Raw genomic sequence first — 8720 nt, forward strand, 5'->3', positions numbered from 1 at the left:
CTATTCCAGAGAATGGAAAAATATGGGACACTCTCTGACTCATTTTATGAGACTGGCATAATCTTGAAATTTCCAAAACTTGAGGACGGTACAAGAGAACAAAATTACAGGCTAATCTCAAAAAATGTACATAGGAAAAATACTCAAGAAAACATTAGCCAAAGAGAATCTAGCAATATACAACATGTTTTACTGAGTAAAACATCATTACCCAGTTAGCTTCATCTTTTAGATCAAGAATGGTTTCAACATTTGAAAATCACCAGTGGTAACCCACAATAATAGATTAAATGGGAAAATTCACATGATCATCTCAATAGCTGCAGAAAGATCATTTGATAAGAGCCAGCACCCATCAATATTCTAAGTGAATTGGGACGAGAAAGGAAATTTCTTAATTTGATGGAGATTATATACCAAAAAAAAAAAAAAAAGATGATAGCTGTATTAGCCTGTTCTCATGCTGCTAATAAAGACATACCCGGAACTGAGTAATTTTAAAGAAAAGAGGTTTAATGGACTCACAGTTCCACATGGCTGAGGAGGCCTCACAGTCATGGCAGAAGGTGAAGGAGGAGCAAAGGCATGTTTTACATGGTGGCAGGCAAGAGACTGTAGGGGAACTGCCCTCTGTAAAACCATCAGATCTCATGAGACTTATTCACTATCATGAGAAAAGCAAGGGAAAAACCCACCCCCATGATTCAATTCCCTCCCACTGCGTCTCTCCCATGACGTGGGGATTATGGGAGCTACAATTCAAGATGAGATTTGGGTGGGGACACAGCCAAACCATATCAATAGCTAATACACTTAATGGTGACATATTGAAGTGTTAAAAACCAGTATACCAAAACTAAGTTATATTTACATATACCAACAGCCAACAGTTAGCAAATACTACTTTAAAGATTTTATTTGTAGTACAAAAAGCTCAAGAGCCCAGGAATCAATCTGGGCTAATCAAAAAGATTTATGTGGAGGGAAGTATTGAGCACTTTTTGTGATTTCCTTGAAGCACAGAAGTTAAGAAACTTGCTCAAAGCTACACAGTTGCTAGGTGAGTTTGAGCTGCAATTCTCTGGCTTCAGAGCTAAGGGAGGCCCCAAAACATGCAGGGCAAGAGGCACACTGAACATTGGACCTTCACATTAGATTCGTCAGTGTCTGAGGCAAATCAGGGAGGAAGAAATAAATAGATGGTTATAAAAATTAGTAACCTGCAGCAACTATTTGTGTGTTACTTTGTTGAATGTCTGCCCCTCACACCTACCAGCCCTGGTTGTAAGCTCTGTGAATGAGGCAAATATATATGGTATCTCTGGCATCAACACTGGATCAGCTACATAGTGGGGGTTCAATAAACCTGGATTGAATCTCTGAATAACACTCTTACTTGGGTTTAAGACAGAGAGTGGGCTGGGCGCAGTGGGTCACACCTGTAATCTCAGCACTTTGGAAGGCTGAGGTGGGTGGATCACTTGAGGCAAAGATTTTGAGAGCAGCCTGGCCAACATGGTGAAACTCCATCTCTATTAAAAATACAAAAAATTAGCTGGGCGTGGTGGTGTGCATCTGTAATCCCAGCTACTTGGGAGACTGAGGCAGGAGAATCGCTTGAACCTAGGAGGCGGAGGTTGCAGCGAGCCGTGATTGTGCCACTGCACTCCAGCCAGGCGACAGAGTGTGACTGTCTCAAAGAAAAAAAAAAGAGAGTGAAGGTGTTGGAATAAATTCATCGAAATTTTCCAAGTGTTTATTGGACCCTTGGATTCTAATAGAAACCATGAGCTGGTTTCTATTAGAACCACCATCAACACCTCAGGCTTAGCACCGTGCCTCAGTTTCCCCTGTGTTAACAGGCCAGTCATACATTGTTATAGAAGACAGAGCATTGCCCTAGGGCATCTCTGTCAACCCTGAATGTCCTCAGACACTCCTTCATCCCCTCCATTTAAAATTTTTAAAAGTGATTCTGGCTTGGTGGTGATCTGGACTTGGACCTTTAAGATGATGGAGAAGTTCATAGAGCAACAGTTCTCTTCCTTGAGTGCAAATTGGGGTCACTTGAGAAAGGTTTAAAAAATCAGGTTTGACTGGGCGTGGTGGCTCACGCCTGTAATCCCAGCACTTTGGGAGGCCGAGGTAGGCGGATCACGAGGTCAGAAGATCCAGACCATCTTGACTAATACGGTGAAACCCTGTCTCTACTAAAAATACAAAAAATTAGCCAGGCATGGTGGCGGGCACCTGTAGTCCCAGCTACTCGGGAGGCTGAGGCAGGAGAATGGCATTAACCCAGGAGGTGGAGCTTGCAGTGAGCCGAGATTGCGCCACTGCACTCCCACCTGAGCAACAGAGCGAGATTCCCTCTCAAAAAAAAAAAAGAAAAATCAGGTTTAGGCCCCACCTACACAGATTCTTATTCATGGAGAATGAGATGCTTGATAGATGGAGTTGGCATCTATCATCTATCTAGCCATATGTATGCGTGTATAAACTTTTTATTAATATACAATATACAAAAAAAGTACACATTCGATTGGTATATTTTTAAATTGCTGGAGATTCTGCCATGCAGCCAGTATTGAGAACTATTCTTGTTGGCAAAACTGTAGAACAATCAGAGTTTGCCACTGCTGCCTCCCAGCCATTCCCCCTGCTAACCACAGAGAACTTCTGTATCTATCTGCCTTCCACGGGCAGCATGCATTTATTTCACGGCAGATTCCGGAGTGCCCGGAGCCCTGGAGAAGCCACCGTAGCCCTCAGCAGGCTGGTGGCACTGCATCAGGCGGCCGCAGTTCGCCAGAACAGTGGGGCTAGGGAGGGACCACAGGTCCCCAAAGATAAGCGGGCGGAGGTCTCCGGAAGGAGCTGTGGGTGTGTGGAAGCCGCTCCAGAGTCCTGGGTCGCAGCTGAGAATAATCGAGCCAGACTTTTCTTTACCTCCCCTCCCCACCAATAATGAAACATCTGCTCTGAGTCCCAGTCCCTTGGGAAATTCTCAACTAGGAAACTAAGTAAATTAATCCATTCTCTCACCCCCTTCCAGGAAATAATTTGTATTTTGCCGGAAACTTTCGATCGACTTTGAGGCTGCTGTGAGCAGAACAGGAGGCTGTTCTGAATCTGGAATGACTATCAAACCACACTGAGTCCATCAAACCACGCTGAGACCACCTGCTCTGCCGGACCTAGGGCAGAGAGGAAGGAACCCGCATTTCTGGAATCCCTATTTCAGAGGGGAGAGCTAGTCAAGGAAAGGGGCTTCCGTTCCAGCGCCTCGGCGCCATCTGCCGGGAAAGAGAGACAATGACAGTTCAGGACTACAGCTGGTCCCCGTAGGGTGTTGAAAGGAAAACAGAAGCCATGAAGGCTACCTTTCTACTCCCGAACATTACCTGAAGCGCTTCCTCAGAGATCCCACGCTGCCTTGTATGTGAAGCCACCTTGTGTGTGTTACTGGACAGAGGGTGAAAAGACCCCTTGCCACCAGCTTTCTTCCTAGAGGAGAGCTTGGTTCTGCAGCCACCTGGCTGGGTGGTGGGGGAAGGGCAGCCTCCTTCAGAGGTTCCCTACTGCAGAGAGAATCGATCTGTGCCTAATCCTGGCGCAGCCTTCCAGGGAGGCAGCCACGGGCAGCGGTGCTGGGTTCGGATGAGGACATCACCTGTGGGGCTGTGGAAGGGACTCCTGCTTGGAGGGAGTGAATGATGAGAGCCAGGTGAACTTTAACATCACACCCCAATTTAGGACTTCATATACCTGTCAGGTCTGATGTGAGATTTTTTTTTTTTTCTTTTTTTTGAGACAGGGTCTCACTCTGTCACCCACGCTGGAGTGCAGTTACATGGTCATACATCACTGCAGCCTTGAACTCCTGGGTTCAAGCAATCCTCCCACCTCAGCCTCCCGAGTAGCTGGGATTACAGGTATGCACCACCACGCACAGCTGGGTTTTTGTTTTGTTTTGTTTGTTTGTTTGTTTGTTTGTTTTTAGAGACAGGGTCTTGCTATGTTGCTCAGGTCTGTCTCGAACTTCTGGGCTCAAGCGATCCTTCCACGTTGGCCTCCCAAAGTGCTGGGATTACGGGTGTGAGCCCTCATGCCTGGCCAAGATGAACTTGTACCCTGAAAATATTGTGGCCGGGCGCGGTGGCTCACGCCTATAATCCCAGCACTTTGTGAGACCAAAGCGGGTGGATCACTTGAGGTCAGGAGTTCAAGTCCAGCCTGGCCAACATGGTGGAACCCCGTCTCTACTAAAAATACAAAAATTAGCTGGGTGTGGTGGCACATGCCTGTAATCCCAGCTATTGGGGAGGCTGAGGCAGGAGAATCGCTTGAACCTGGGAGGTGGAGGCTGCAGTGAGCCGAGATCGCACCACTGCACTCCAGCCTGGGCAACAAGAACGAAACTCCGTCACAAAAAAGAAGAAAGGAAGAAAGGGAGAAAGGGGGAAAGAGAGAAAAGAGAGAAAGAGAGAAAGAGAGAAAGAGAGAAAGAAAGAAAGAAAGAAAGAGAGAGAGAGAGAAAGAAAGAAAGAAAGAAAGAAAGAAAGAAAGAAAGAAAGAAAGAAATCTTTCGAATGTGTGGCTCAAATAAGACCATTGAAAGCATAATTGGAAAATGTTGAAGTTTTGTGCCAATGCATGCAAATATTTGGAGAGAGAGACCATATTCTCATTTAGACTCTTAAAACAAATTTCATGTATTTTCCGGGAATGTTTCCTTGACATTGGCTTGACTTTGTGCCAGATCCCTTACATCTCCCTGGCAGTGGCAAGTCCCTAACTTGACCCAACGTTGCCTGACCTGTTCTGTTTACTAACTACAGCAACAGCAACTAACACTTACTGAGAATTTATTATATGCTAGTCACAAGAATGATATTTAATAAGGACCTATGTTGGAAAGATTTGAGAACAGTCCCGCCCTTGACTGCTTTTATATTATAAGATTTAGTGTTTTTCAACTGACTTTATCTAATATTTACATTCAGAATGTGCCAGACACTATGCCATATTATTGCATTATTATGCATTATTTCACTTTATTCTAGCACCAACCAAATGAAGCGTAATTTTATCTTGATTTTGCAGAGGAAGAAATTGAAGCTTAGATCAGTCAGTCAACTACTCAACATGGTGAGGGGGAGGGTAGACAAGTCACCCCTGAGCATCCTGCTGGTCTCTCTAGCTATAATATGTACTTGTTTTCCTCAGAGTCTCATATAGTCTCACAATATCTGAGTTGGTGCATGTTGCAACTTGGTATAAGAATAAATGCAGACCTGGAGTCTAGGCAGTAAAAACATTTATCATTGACCCAATAACTTTTTCCCATAAGAACTTTTGACACCCCATTATTTCCCAGCATTGCACCCTGGATTTTATTGGCAGAGATTTACAGTAGCATCCTGGGCTGACTTGTGTGTATGTGGTCAGCTGAGGGCCAGATCTGGGCCTTCTCTATTGCTGCTCATCTCCCTGGCATGAATGAGGGACTCAATGAGAGAAACATCTAATCAGGTGCACCAGAGAACTCACACTCTTGGCCCATCTGCTACTTCCCACCCGAATTCAACTCTCAGTCCATCTCTGAGAGACATTTGACCAGAATTTCTTCAGGCAGGAAAGCTGACGTGGAAACATGAACAGGTGGGGAGACAGTAAGAGGGACACGGCCCAACCTGCAGATCTCCCTGTCTGTGCATCTGTAGTGAAGACACCAGGAACTGGGTCCCTCCCCTGGAAGAAACTGTGCCTGCAGCCCTTCTGTCCTCCAGGATCTGAAAGCAAGGTGCCAGGCTAGTCATGGTGGCTCAAGCCTGTAATCCTAGCACTTTGGGAGGCTGAGGAAGGAGCATTGCTTGAGACAGAAGTTCGAGACCAACCTGGGCAACATAGCAAGACCCCATCTCTACAAAAAAATAAAATTAAATTAAAAAATAAAAGCAAGGTGCAGAAGTAACCAAAACCCCTTGTCACCCCATCCACCTAGTGGCAGTCCTGAGACAAGGATCTAAGAAAGGAAAGTAAGTTTATGTGAAAGGATAATTTGGAGAATGTCCACTATTTACATGGGCAATTGGGCAGTCAACAGAGTAGGGAAGAGACAGCTGGTCCCTCCCCCCTCTCAGTCTTGCTCTGTGGTTTCTATCCCTTCATTCCTGGCAGGGAGCATAGAGGAATCAGAGCCTCTTGGGGTGCTCAAGGCGGGGCAAAGACTTAGGGCCGGGTCTTGCTGCTTGCCAAGGCCCAGTGGCAATTCAGGGTGACTTCCTGTCTTGGCATAGGCAGGAAAGGTGACACCACGAGGAGTCAACTGGTGCCCTGGCTGCTGTTCTCCCAGAGGATGCAGGGCTGCACTGCTCCTAGGACTGCATAGCCACCCAAGTGCTCCAAATATTGAGCATTGTGAGCAGCAAGGGAAGGGCAGGGCTGGGTGGGGACAGCTGCTTCAGCCACGGTCAGTTCCCCAGGCAGGGGAACAGCTTTCCAGCAGAGTCTTGGTGACACTCTTATTGATCAGATCCACAGCCCGACCTTCTGTTAGGGGCTAGCTCAAGGCCAGAAACCTGTAACTCAGGAGAGCGTGGCTTTAGATTTCTAGAAATAATGGGAACAGTTGCCAAGTCACTCACACAGCCTTGGGAAAGAGCATCTCCTTAAATTTTGTGCCCTGGCACCTTGCTTTCCTCACTCTAGTCTCAGCTTTGGCTGAAGGGGTTAGAGGCAAGGTCAAGGGCTCTCTGTTGAGGGGCTAGTGGGTCTAGTCAAAGAGAGGACCACTTCAGTGGAGTGATGCTGAGATCTGTCAACCTGGGAAGTCTGGCAAGAGGCCAGAGGCACTCTGGGGGCTCATACTGGGCTGAAATCCTCATGACTGGGCTGGAGTATGAGCCCCGGGAGTCCAGGATCATGGAGAAGACGGCTTTGCTTGGGATGGAGGAATTAAGCAGCTTCCTGGACACCTCCTTAATGAATGTCTAAAAGGGTTCCTCCTGCTGGGAGAAGCTAAGCTTGGAGGTGGGTTCCAAAACCTTGTCTGGAGGTGCTGAGGCCCTGAGAATTGTAGGTTGGGCTCTTTCAGGCCAGGAGAAAACAAGATCTGTTTCTACCAGCCCTGACTTTCTTCCCTCTCTCCCTCTGCTAACCATCAGTATTTCAAAGACTCCTGGGTTGGGGATGTAAACCCAGTATAAGAGGTCTTGGTCCTTGAAATGAGAGGCTGGGACAAGTCCTTCCAGGGAGGACTGATTCCTCTTGGAGATCTGGGATGGGAAGATGCATCTTTGCAAGGTGGTTACTCCAATTTGATGGCCTCCAGGAGAGGCACTACCTCCCCTGGTTGGATTCCTGTAAGAGAAGTTTATGCTTTTGTCCAGTCCTGAAGCAGGAAAAGGGGTTGCTCCTTCCTCAGCTAGGATCACCTGGGGGCTTGTGAACTCTCTGGCTGTGATGACTGAATCTGAGCTCATTAGTTTATGGGTGTAGCCCCCAGGGAAAGTTGGATCTTCACTGAGGGCTGCAACACCAAGGCCTGTTCACGGGGAATTAAGTGGGCCAAGGTGTGAGTGGACATCAGGGAGTCCAAGTTGGATGCACAGATTCCTGAAAAGTTCTGAAGTGGGTCATCCCTGCTATTTAAATACCTGGGGCACCCTCCAAGTAGCCACTGGCATTGAAGCAGATGGCCCAGAAGAAGACCTTGCCATTGGTGGATATTTCACTAAAAACATGGGAGGAGACTTGGCAGATGAAATACTTCCAGCCTGATGTGGAGTGACCTTCAATTAGGGGAAATGTTTCTCCATCCTTGTATAGATGTCTTCCAGTCACATGTTCTCGTCTATGTTGAAGGCAAATTGAATCATATCCAGTTAGGCTGCGGCACCTCATTATTAGCGGGCTCTGATCCCAGGGCGGTTCTCTGTCTCCATTGCTTGCTGCTGCTGCTGGAGCCCAACCCATCAGAACTCATCTTTCCAAGTCAAGAATGAAGCACAGCTCCCTGGCATCTGCCTGGAACAGGCTCCAGTGGTTTGGAGGATGAGTTCTGGAGGGTGAGTTTGAAGAATAAACTTCTAGGACTGCCTGCTGCTACTGTCTTTTCCTTTAGTGGTCAAGAATTAGAGATTGTTCAGACTATTGCTATCTTTGGGGACAGCCATCATCTGGGTGTTGGGCGGGGATGGGGGTGATTAATAACCTTGATTCCAGTTGAAAACTTTCAAGAGTTTGAGCCTCTTGGGAGCCCTGCACCCGACCAGAATCAGGTCAAAGCCCTGAGAACAGTCTGAGGTCAAAGCCCTGAGAACAGTAAGGGGAGGGGAGCAACCAACATTAGTGTAAACCCCAGAATCAGCCTGAGAACAGAAGCTCTGATGTCTGAGAGCAAAAGATGATGTCCCAGCTCTAGAACAGAAAGCAAATTCACTTTTCCTCTGCCTTTTTGTTCTAGCAGGGCCTTCAATGGATTGGATGGTGCCCACTCGCTTTGGTGAGGGCAGATTTTCTTTCAGTTGACTGACTGAAATGCCAGTCTCTCTCAGGAACACCCTCACACACACCCAGAAGTGATCTTTTACCAACTATCTGGACATCCCTTGGCCCAGTGAAGTTTACACATAAATTTACCTGTCACAGAAGCTCAACTCAACTAGCCAAGACAAAAGGAGAAATAGGCCAGACATGGTAGCTCACACCTGTAA

This window comes from Macaca fascicularis, chromosome 3 (assembly GCF_037993035.2).
Source record: "Macaca fascicularis isolate 582-1 chromosome 3, T2T-MFA8v1.1".
In the NCBI taxonomy this organism is placed as follows: domain Eukaryota; kingdom Metazoa; phylum Chordata; class Mammalia; order Primates; family Cercopithecidae; genus Macaca; species Macaca fascicularis.